Source organism: Pseudophryne corroboree, chromosome 3 (genome assembly GCF_028390025.1).
Source record: "Pseudophryne corroboree isolate aPseCor3 chromosome 3, aPseCor3.hap2, whole genome shotgun sequence".
NCBI lineage: Eukaryota > Metazoa > Chordata > Amphibia > Anura > Myobatrachidae > Pseudophryne > Pseudophryne corroboree.
Window position 1 is genome coordinate 799,456,312 of NC_086446.1, and position 9,314 is coordinate 799,465,625.

General features: G+C 37.8%; 1 pseudogene; it reads right to left on the minus strand.

The window, feature by feature from the left end:
* Positions 1–3,075: 3,075 nt before the first annotated feature.
* Positions 3,076–3,193, minus strand: LOC134898166 (5S ribosomal RNA; annotated as a pseudogene).
* Between the last annotated feature and the right edge of the window lie 6,121 nt (positions 3,194–9,314).

Below are 9,314 nucleotides of genomic sequence, written 5' to 3' on the forward strand. Positions count from 1 at the left end.
AGAGGCTTAAAGACTACAACAATGGAAAGCAGATAATTCAAAAGTGCGCACAGAAGCTGGCCGTAAATTTTATTCTCTTGAGAAGGTATCATCAAAACCTTCACCAATAAAACATGCACACAAAAAGGGTAAGAGATTCAACTTAACAGCGCTATCAGCAATCCTGAGGTTCATTTCAGCCCAGGGAATAACCTGCAGTACAAATTCAACTCCACCAGTTATATGCAGAGTGGAGAAAAAATTAAAATATATATAGTGAAGTACAGTTAATTGTATTCACATATACTGTATATATTGCACATGTAGCATGACTGTTAAAACAACAGTTTAAATCAAATCTTAATCAAACAGATGAGACAATCCAAAAAATTAATGTTTTCAGGACCTGTGGAATAGCTGATAAAAGGACAATTACCAGATCAGATGGAACTGCTTATAAATCGTTCATAAGCATTTGAATAAGGATGCTCTCCGGACTTCCCCAATCATCCACGCTGAGATATAACCAAATCTATGTCTGCCTCCTGTTTCAGCTTTCCTGGACTGTGAACAATTTTACCAACGTGTTTCTTCCCCTTTACCTAGGGTGTTTACCAAGGTGTAGAAGTTCTAAATGATGCCTATGTGCGCTGGGTATTTAAACCCCCGCGGACCAATCCTCCTTTTCAGAGTGCAGCTGGACACTATCTATAATCGGCTACAAGTTTCATTGTCCCCTGCACACTCTGAGCTTCCTGCTTGCTCGTCCATAGCATCACAGGGAACCATGGCAACCCGGCATCCAATCACAGTTTGACTCCGGCAGCCTTAACGTCACTTCCTTTCCCTGCAGATGTTAGTCGCCATCTTTTAGTTATTGGAGAGTGCGGCGATTGTCACTTCTTGTGTATTAGGTTTGATCCAGACGGTGACTTTTTATATCTGATAGCATTTTAATCATCAGGTTATATTCATTAATCCCTTAGTAAAAAGTCTGATATGTCCCTTCCGATGACGTCATTTATAAACAAAAGTGACTCCTTAATATAAAGTGCTTTAGTGTCCAGATTATTCATATTTCATATAAAAAAAAAGAAAAACATTTTGGGAATAAGGTTGTCTTACAATAAAATGAATATATAAAATAATGTACATTAAAACCAGTATAAAACCAAAAGAAGGTGCTATACAATGTATGACAAAAAAAAGTGAGAAGAAAACCCAGGATATCCTCATAAAAACCATTTTACCTCAAAATCTACATTGAGTCCTCCAGGTTTGATGGTTCCAGATCATATATAGCCTTCATCTTGGCATTAGCTAATTGGCTAGTAGTATCGTTCTTGTGCCAATGCCCTTCTATATGGCATAAACCACAAAATCGAATGATAGCCGTTGTACAGCTTAGATGGTACTCACATAAATGTTCGGATAAGGCATGGGTTGTTAAACTCTTTCTGATATTGCAGAGATGTTCTCCTATGCGAGTCTTCAATGGTCGTGTAGTACGGTCAATATACCATAATCTATATTTGCCATAGATTACTTATTTTAACAACCATGCTACATATGCAATATATATGTGAATAAAATTAACTGTACTTTACTATATATATTTCCATTTTTTCTCCACTCTGCACACAACTGGGGCAGTTGAATCTGTACAACAGGTTATTCCCTGGGCTGAAACGGACCTCGGGATTGCTGATGGTGCTGTTAAATTGAATCTCTTACCCTTTTTGTGCTTTTGAAAATATTTGAAAATTCCTTATAGCATATTATATGCTGTTTATTCAAAACTGACAGAAGATCAGTAACACCGGTAGCAGCATCAGTCAAGTCTACAGTTTTCTTCTAGAACAGCCTGCTAAGTAATAGACACAATGTAAATCTTGAGAGTTGGCAGTGCAATGCCACTACAAGCTCAACATTTTGTATGGCACTTAAAAAGGTCTGGGCAGTAAGGGTTATGTTGGTTCTGTCCAATGGGATACATAGTCAAGTGCCTCAACAATTTTCTCTCTTCGATCAAGAAATTGGATCAAGCATTCACATCTTTCTACCTAGTGTGCTCCATAAGGACATGGTTCTGCTTAGCTGAAGCATTAAAGAAACTAGGAATTTCCTTGATGATACTCATACAGTTGCATACACTCTGAATTTTTGAAGTTTTGAAAATCGACAAGTTTAGTGTGAGATGAAAGCAAGGACATCTAATGACATATACAGCACCTAACTACTTTGAGATCATTAGGGAACAGCCATCGGTACCAATCTCAACCAGTGCAGCAAGTCTAAATGTAACTTTTTAATATGCTTGATCACTAGCTATCCCAAAACTTTTGTCATTCACTTTAGGCTCAAAAGATGGTGAGAAATCCTTGAAACAAGCCTCATGAACATATTCAAATGCAATAAAGTCTTCATGTCTTTGGTTCTTGTATACATAACGTAAGCAGAGACACAACTGAGCACTATTTATTTTTTCGTTTTTCTTATACAGCACAGCATATTCCGTTGCGCTTTACAATTGGAAACGGTGATCAGACAAACTGGGTAATAACAGACAGACATAGAGGTAGAAGAAGAAAAATGTATGGTTCTTGTATAGTACAGGAACCAAAAAAGAAAAAAAGAAAGACTATATGTCTCTTCTGGGGCACACTTTTATTGAAAATTAAGTGGTCTTGTATAGTATTAAAATATAACTTTTATTAATAATCCTCTTAAAAAAATGCTATGAGGCAAAGGACAAAATAATTATATTAGTAATAATGGCAGATTATCATAAAGTTGGTCAATCCTAATGGAAATTAAATTTAGTGATACAAATTAAACAAGATAGCTCTTTAGGCGAAATTATGTGTGTGTCTCTGATGTTAAAGAGAATATAAATACCTTCTTCCAAATTTATGATGAAATAAAATAAAATGTAACTATAATAATAATAAAGGAAATATAGCTGAAGGAAGGGGTATTATTCAATCTGATATGCCGGGCTCCACACTAATTGTTTATTAAGATATAGAAATCCCAAATTTTGAGTAGAAAATAATACTTTGATTCCAGGTCCTATGTCCAGGGTTTGGATATAAATACCTGCAGTACCAAATATTCCCTGGTGGTCTCCCAAACAGGTACTGACCTGGCCCACAATGCTTGGCTTCCAAGATCAGACGAGGTTGGGCATACTCAGTGTGGTTTGACCGCAGGTAGGTATATCCTGCTTGATGACACTTGGAACAAAGTATTATGCTCTGAAAAATCCCAAAGTTTTTTGGTGAAATTATTGGATGCTCTTGAGTCGAGATACTTGGCAGTACCTGATATTCACTGATGGTCTCCAAAAGTAGGTGCTTCACCGGCCCCCTGGGCTGACCTCCAAAGAAAATGGAAGAGGTTGGGCCTCATCTGTATTGTTGACCTTGGATAAATGGATAGCACCTATGGCTGTGGGAGGTAAATGGGGAAACAGAAAGCAAATGGGGGCTGATGGGGTCTGATCTAAGGTATATGTGTAAACTCCCCAGATTTTGCGAAGAGTACTGGGTGGATAATAGTGGAATACTGGTATGAAAAGATTGGGGTGTGGAAAAAATGAGTAGGGGGAGAGAGACAGAGAATCAGGTCTATGTTCAACACCACTTCTGCTTTTTTATCATCTGTCTGAACATCGAATGAGAAAATGAGAGGGTGGTGAGAAACGACACTGAGACCGAAGAAAGGTAGAGGAACTCTTCTACTTTCCTGTCTTGTAACAAAATGGTGCTCTGTTTACATACTGCATTGCAGAGCCACCCAGATTGTTTAGACAGGATGAGAGGGAGTACCAGAAAATTTCATGTGACTGGCAAATATTTGTAATAAGTCACGTGTTTGATCCAAAACCTGGAGCAAAAAAATGTGTGTGCTTAATAAGATATTAAATTTATGCCTACTCAATAACAGTCAATAAAGAAGAAGGGGGGGGAGGGGGTTTGTGTTGGAAATCTGGTTATTGCAGTATGTCACAAATGGGGGGGGTCAAAAGTCACTTAGCCAAGAAAGAAATGTAATCATAGTTCTTGAAGAAATTATGATAACCAAAAACCAAAAAAATCCCAAAAGAACAGGACTGAACCTTTGAAGAACCATGCATTGATTATTGATGGGTATAAAAATAATTGTAAATTTGAGAATGAGTCCTGGACATAGGTGTGGCTTGCTAGTAAAAATGATGATATATTCCCATTGTAGGCATGTATCCCTGGTAGAAAAAGTGTATGTATATATATATATATGTGTGTGTATCTAAATATATATGTATATATTAACACAATGATTGATGAGAGACTTTGACCAAAAAGGGTGGAATTTACCAGGGAGATTGTGTCCGATGGGATGTCAGGGAAAAGTCCTGTGACCTGCTGAAAGATGGAGGGGTGAAATACCCCCCTGGGTCATTGGAAGCCGCTCCTGGAAGTCCGTAGTAGAGGGTGAGCCCAGCCGTGAGACGCCGGTGTCCGCGGTCCGCCGACCGGAAGTTCGGAGCACCGGAACCGGAAGTGACGTACGTTTCGCTCGGGAGAGCTTGTTCACTAATTGCCGGCTCTCTTGCGCTTGTATTTAAGGACCTGGTGGGTCCTGTGAATTGAATAATTGACTATAATAGCTGATTGAGTGCTCTGTATTAATCAAACTTAGAGGAAAGATGAAATATAACTTTAGCAGTGTAAAGTAAAATTATATTAAGATAAACTGTGTTTGGAGAAAAAATATATGAGGGTATAGTCCTGATACTTGGAAAAGGACTTAATAAGACTTATTGAGACGCTGATTACATCCATGAGTTAGGTTATTGACACTGTTAGAGGAGGTGATTAAGCTAATTAGAGCAGGAAAAATGATAAGACAGTGAGCCTATATTAAGAGAATACTAGATTGTTGAACTTCATGTAGTGGAGTAGAAAGATGCTTGTGATAATACCGGAAAAAAATGTTTTTGAAAATCATATGGGAATAATACTAATGAGTTGTGAATGAAAAATTGTATATATGTAAATAATATTTGATGGAAAGATATGTTTGGACTGAAAGAATTATTATAATATAATATATGAGTATATATATATATATGTATAATTACTGGATGAGAACAATGATTATGAAAAAAGCTTTATGTATAAAAATTGAATTGAAAATTAAGATGATGTGCTGTTGATATGGAAAATTACGCATGATGCAAAATGGAAAATAAATGACAAATTATATATATAGTGAGGGGGGTATATGTAAAAAAAATTATGAAAATAGGCAGCAAAAGCAGCAAAAATAATATAAAGATTATATATATAAAAATAAATAAGTCGGACAAAAACTAAATCTAAAACTAAAACTAAAAGTGGAATATCAAGACATGAAATTTGCTGAGGTGAAATTTTTTTGTTTGAATAAAAAATGATGAATGAAAAAATGAAAAAAAGAAGAAAATGAAAAAAATTGAACTGGGTAGGATTCTAGAGAAAATGGTGGGGTTGATGGGAAAAAGAGGAATAATAATGGATTTTAACGGGGCAAGTGCAGCTTATTAATGAAAATGGGGGGGAGGTTTTGAGGGAAGGGAGGGTGGTGGTGTGATTGTGGGGTGAGTTGGTGATGGAGCGGTATGTGGTGTGTGCATGGTTGCCGTGAATATGAGAGGTGAGAAGTGTAGTGGGCAATGGTAAGAGGAGCTTATCTAATTGTAAAGCACAACGGAATATGCTGCGCTATATAAGAAACTGTTAATTAATAAATAAATAAATAAATGATGGGTGTAAAATGTGTGAATGATGTGGAGGGTGGCGTGAGGAGGAAGGGGGGGGGGTGGGAAAGAAATTTTGTGAGGCTTGAAAGAAATTGGAGTGGCTGGGGGGAGTGTGGGACCTAAAGTGAATGTTTAGTTTTGAAGGACTGAAAATAGTTGTTGTAAACTGAATGACTTAAGCACCGGAAAAGGAATGTAGAAGCATTATAAGAAAACACTGTAGCTAATATATTCATTGAGACCATTCGGAGCAAAGGTATTCAATTTGAAAGTCCATTCACTTTCTTTTTTGAGGAGTGTGGCCATAGTGTCTCCACCTCTAATTCCCATTTTGACTTGTTCTAGGCCACATATTTTTAAATCCTGTGGGGAGCAGGAATGTTTTTGCAGAAAGTGTCTGGAGACCGTGGTTAGTTGTTTCATCCTTTGTTGGTCTCTACTAGCATTTCTGATGTTACTCATATGTTCAAGGGCCCTATGCTTCAACATACGTGTGGTAATTCCTATATATTTGAGATTGCAAGGGCACAAAATGCAATAAATTACATTGGTGCTCTTACAGTTGAAAAAATCCTTGATTTTAATGGTGTCCCCATATCTGTCTATTGTTGTTCGGACATTGACTATGTGCTCACAAATTTTGCAATTTCCACATGGATAGCTTCCTATTGCAATGGGATCTCGTGCTGGTCTTGATATGAAATGACTTTTGACGAAATGGTCTCTCAAGTTTGGGGAACGTCTCCAGCTAAGATCTATTGTGGTATTGAGTTTTTGTGACAAGTCATTGTCGGATAACAAGATAGACCAATGTCGTTGTAGGATAGATTTGATTTCTTTCCATTCATCACAGAAATCACCCACAAATCGAATTGTCGTATTATCATTTGTGGTCTTAGGTTCCTGGAAGATTAATGACTCTCTTGGAGTGTGAAAGCAGACCTTTTTGGCTTTTTTGATGGACCTGGAGCTGTATCCTCGTTCTTTCAATCTATGTGCTAGTTCTTTGCTGCGGGTAGCAAATATATCATCATTGGAACAGTTTCTTCGTAGGCGTAGGAATTCCCCTTTGGGGATGTTGGTAATCGTGGGTGGGAAATGTGAGCTGGTTTGATGTAAAAGAGTATTAGTGGAAGTACTTTTGCGGAAAATTTCAGTTGAAAGCTGGTTATGATCGTCTTTGTAGATTCGGAGATCCAAAAAGGATATGCTGTTGGAGTTGCATTCAAAAGTAAACCTGAGGTTTAAATTGTTGTTATTCAGATGATTTATGAAGATGCCAAGTTCCTCCGGTGTTCCACTCCAAATCAGAAGAATGTCGTCAATATAACGAGTCCACAGAGCGATGTGTTTAATATGTTCCTCCATACTGTCAGTGAATACAAACTCCCTCTCCCACCACCCCAGGAAGAGGTTCGCATACGTGGGGGCACAAGCTGCCCCCATTGCTGTGCCTCTTACCTGAGTGTAGAAGAGGTTGTTAAAAGTGAAGTAATTTTGATGTAATACGAAATGCAAGAGTTGGAGCAAAAATGTATGGAATTCAGTCATTTCTTCCATTTTGAGAAAGTATTCAACAGCTCGTATACCCAAATCATGTCGGATACATGTATATAGAGCCTCCACATCCAAACTCACTAATAGATGTGTTTCTTATAATTCTATGGTGTTAATTTTGCGAAGGACATCAGTAGTGTCCTTAGTATACGATGGAAGGCTCATTACATGATCTCTCAGGTGTGTATCTATGAAGATACAGGCTTTCTCAAGTAAGCCTCCATTGCCCGATACAATTGGCTGACCTGGAGGGTTGTGAAGGTTCTTATGTACCTTTGGTAGCAGGTAAAATGTTGGAGTTCTGGAGTTGGTAACTGATAAATATTCATGTTCACTTTTGGTTATGGTACCCGAATTGAAAGCTTGATCTACAATTCTCATGTACTGTTGCGTATAATTGGCTGTGGGATCAAACAAGCTTTTTTTATAGCAAGATTGATCATCAATTTGTTTGTTTGCTTCAATCAAATACATTTCCACTGGCCATATTACCACATTCCCCCCTTTGTCGGAGGGTTTGATCAGGATATCCGTCCAAGATTGGATTTCTTTGATTGCTTTTCTTTCATTCTTAGATAAGTTGCCTACTGGTTTGGAAAATTTTCTTTTTTGATACAGTTTATCCAGGTCCCGGGAAACCAGGTTGGTAAACACCTTAACCTCCGGGCAAGTGTTGTCATTGGGAAAAAAGGTGGATTTTTTCTTTAGGGTTGTCCTTTTAGATTGTGTGGGTACAGTAGTGTCCAGGAGTTCTTCCAAGGCCTCTAAAGCTTCCTCTTCTAAAGATGACAAAACGGCTGTGGGTGGCAGATCAGAGGTAGGGTCTGCTGCAGATGATTTATTGGAAAAATATTTGGCGAGTAAAAGTTTACGACCAAAAAGCTGCAGATTCACCTGCCATTGGAATCTGTTAAATTTGGCTGTAGGTGAAAAACTGAGGCCCATTCCTAGTACCCGTTGTTGATCTTCCGTCAGGACATGTTTAGATAGGTTAACAATCTGTAGATGGTTTGAATCATGGTTTATTTCTGATTCCTGCGGTTTGGGTATCTGTTGGGAGATGCGGACCCCATTTTTCCCGACCTCTTCTTCTTGCTCCTCCTTGTTTTTCTTTTCCTTTGGTGTTGAAATATCGTGCACCTCGGGTTTGTTCTAAAAAAACGGATACCGTGCTGTTTTCTCGTCTGGAGGTCGTGGTGTTCCTAGAATCCCGCGTCTGATGATCGTATTCTTCTATGCTTGAGAGTTCAGTTTCCGAGGATGATGGAGTACGGGGGTGTCCTGTAAAACGCCCCTTCCTGATTGGTCTAGTCCAATAGAAGACCCTATTGTTGATGAAATCTCTTTTGTCCCTTGAAAATTTGCTCTTTTTGCTATCTATTATGGTCTGTTCATAGATCTGCAAATCTTTCTTGATGTTCTCAAATTTGCTCTGGAACTTGGAATTCTGTTCCCACTGTTCCAAATTTTTGCCTAATTTCTCAATTTCTTTTGAGCAGTCATCTAGGACAAAATTATTATGTTTGATAAGGATACAGATTAGATCCTGTGAGCATTTCAACAAGGTTGTTTCCCACTCCTGTTTCAAATTGTCTGTGAACAATTCGTATGAGGGAAAGAGTTTAGGTCTGAGACCTCTAGGTACTATTTTCTGTTTGTGATAATTTTCCAGACTTGTTAAGTCCCAATTGACTCTGGTTTGGCGTTGTAATAAATATTTAAGTTTTTGACAGTCTTCTTCCCAATTTTGTTCCACAGTGTCAGAATTTATGTCAATAGGAAAGATATTTTCTAAATCTTCTGTTCTGCATCTTGTGATAAGTTCATTTCTCAAATTAAAGCTGGTCATATTATTTTTTTTTAAAGTTAGAATTTTTATTGAGAGTGATCAGTAGTTAAAACAGTAACAATAACGAAGTAGTACAGGTTAGGGTATTGAGCACGAGGGCAAGAATTTTACATACCATAACAGGCTGTTAGAGACAATTCTATG